Source organism: Tenrec ecaudatus, chromosome 1 (assembly GCF_050624435.1).
Source record: "Tenrec ecaudatus isolate mTenEca1 chromosome 1, mTenEca1.hap1, whole genome shotgun sequence".
In the NCBI taxonomy this organism is placed as follows: Eukaryota; Metazoa; Chordata; class Mammalia; order Afrosoricida; family Tenrecidae; genus Tenrec; species Tenrec ecaudatus.
Genome location: NC_134530.1, coordinates 249357812 through 249361092, shown reverse-complemented (window position 1 = coordinate 249361092; position 3281 = coordinate 249357812).

Sequence of the window (3281 nt, the reverse complement as noted above, 5' to 3'; positions counted from 1 at the left end):
TGTATTTGAGCCCTTGGTATTATCTCTTCTTTTTTCCTTCCACCCCCTCCACTCCTCCAGTCACTATTTTTTCTAAAATGGATAGGCTATTACTTCTTCATAGTCTGTTCTTTATCTTTAAGCCCCGCTGAAATGTATTCACATTGGGTGACCCTGCTGGCATTTGAAATACTAGCAACACAGCTTCCAACATCACAGCAACACACAAGCCACCACAGTACAACAAACTGACAGACAAGTTCACCTTAAAAGCCTGTTTACTGTTTGGTTGAAAGTTAAGCCACAGGGGTGAGTTCACGTCCATGCTTTATGGATGACTAAGGGACCCCACCAGTTACTATCAGAGCAGTAAAGCTGGTGGTTGGTTTTTTTTTATAATTTTATGTGTTTTTTAACATTTTATGAGGGGCTCATACAACTCTTATCACAATCCATACATATACATATATCAATTGTATAAAGCACATCTGTACATTCTTTGCCCTCATCATTTTCAAAGCATTTGCTCTCCACTTAAGCCCTTTGCATCAGGTCCTCTTTTTTCCCCTCCCTCCCCGCTCCCTTCTCCCTCATGAGCCCTTGATAATTTATAAATTACTATTTTGTCATATCTTGCCCTATCCGGCGTCTCCCTTCACCCTTTTTTCTATTGTCCGTCCCCCAGGGAGGAGGTCACATGTAGATCCTTGTAATCGGTTCCCCCTTTCCAACCCACTCACCCTCTACTCTCCCAGTGTCGCTCCTCACACCCCTGGTCCTGAAATAATTTTATGTTTTGGTTCACATTTTTTCCCACTCTCTGCAAATCCTTCTTTTGTGATCACTTCAGAGGGATTAGTAGTGGTAGTCAGGCACCATCTAGTACTTCTGGTCTCCAAGTCATAGAGTTTGTAATATGTTTGTTCCTTGCATCCTGTGGACTAAGTTTTTCCATGCATCTTTAATTTGTTTCACTCATCTTTGCTCCAGGCAAGAAGAGTCAAATAGTTATATCTTCGAAGACTACTAACATTATGATACATATTTTCTTAGTATATTTTAGGATATTTGTTATTGTTGATAAGTTGATAAGCTGGTGAGTTGGCTCCAACTCATAGTGCCCCACGTGTAACAGATTAAAACACTGCCTGATCCTGAACCATTCTAACAATTTTTGCTATGTTTGAGTCCACCGAGAAATTTAGTCTAGGATTTAGTCTAGTACAAATAAATGGGTGCAAGTCTACTTCTGAAAATGTCAATGAGATGATGTACTGAAGTTTTAAGAAAAAGTCGGCATATTCTAGAAATGCAATTTACTCCAAACCCCAAGTCAAGTTGATTCTGACTCAATAACCCTAGAGAGAGTTTCTAAGGCTGTAAATCTGTACAAGATCAGATAGTCTCAACTAATAACAACAATATAATAAATATATTAACTTTGGAAAGAAAAAACACAGAGAGTAATGTTGTCTTTGCTACATGAAATAACTATTTAATATCTATTCAGGGATATGTGAAATTAGCCTATACTTCTCTGCTCTGCAGATTCTCAAACCACACAGGGAAGTAACAGAGGATGAAAGAGCTAAGTACTGTCTCTTCACAGTGTGAGAATAAACTCTGGAGATTTTGATCTACTAGTTCACAGGGAAAAATGCTCTCCCCCATGGGGAAAGTCCGGGCCATAGAGAAGGGGCTTGCACACATGCTATGGTCCAAAGGTCACCTCAGTAAAGAACTCTGCTTTACTTCCCTATGGGAAGATGCTTCCTTTAGTCTGCAATAAAAGAGTCCCTGTGATTTTTCCAATAGTGGGCTTTGAAAACCTGGCCTGAGGGATTTGACAGCATTTACCACGCTAAACTTAAGAAATGAACACGGACAAATTTACAGGTACTCATTGCCATCAAATCAATTCTGATACATAGCAACTCGATGGCACAGAGTAGAACTACTCTTATGGGATTCTGAGACTATAAATGTTTGTGGAAGTCAAAAGCCTCATCATTTTCCCTTGGAACGGCTGGTAGTTTCAACCGCCTACCTTGAAGTTAACAGCCCAATGTGTAACTCACAACACCACCAGGACTCAGAGAAATATACGCTCCATGGTGACGCATGTAGGGGTTGGAGGAGAGTCTGTAGCATGCTATTCTTCATTTCTTTGGGGACCTAGAGTGTATCCATGGAACTGGTCTACACTTCTTCCCAACCTTCACACCCGTCTCACTAATTCTTGGGTACTTGCAACCCTACTTTGGAGATTTCTGTGATTTAAATTTTTTGGCAAGTCAATTATCTAGATCTTGAGAATAAAAATAGTAAAATACTATGCAGGGGAAGGACTTTAGCATCTACTGGAATATAATAATATGTGTCTAATATGCTGTTGCACAGTTCATACATTAATAACTCAGTTGGTCCTCATAATATTCCTGTAAGGCATGATTCTTCCATGGGTAAGAAAGCTAATGTACAGAAAAGTTAAGTTGGCCTCTTAAACTAGCTCAGATTAGAAGTGAGTTGCTGATGGTCATTGTATGGCCCGCCATATTTCTGGGCAAAATACTGAAGGAGAGATTGACAAGCCCAGCCAGGAATTGGGACTGCAAGGACCTCAAAGCTTTAAGCAGTTTACTAAACTGAGAAATAGTGATGGAGAGGGTGAGGAAGAGGAATAAAAAAGGTGTAAAAGAGAATGAACTGGATGGAGTTTCTTTTGTTTGTTTTTTTCAATCTTATCGCAACCATCGTGTTATCTCTCAGTAGCCAATTCAGTATTGTGTTTATTGGGAAAATGCTAGGAGGTGAAGATATAATGATAGCAAAACAAAATCAATAACCTCATAGAGCTTAAAGGCTAGTAGGCAAGACTGTTATCAACTAAGCAACAACAACCAAAAGAAATGTTTCATTAACTTCAACTGTGATAAGTGATATAAGACCTCAAAATCTGGATGCTTAATTTAGATGAATGTGGTAGGCAGAATAGTGGTTCCCAAAGATGTCTATGTCCTAACCTCTAAGCCTGTGAATATGTTGCATTACATAGTCAGGGGAATTAAGGTCATTTGTGTAGTGGGTTACTCATTGGGCTATTAACCACAAGGTTAGTAGTTTGAACCTACCAATCACATCAAGGAGAAAGACGAGGCTTTCTGCTCTTATGAAAATTTACAGCCTCAGAAACTCAAAGGGCAGTTCTACTGTATCCGATAGGGTCGCTATGAGCAGGAATCAACAAGATGGCAGTGGGATTAGTTTTTGTTAGTTTTAGTTTCTTTTCATTTAATCAGTAG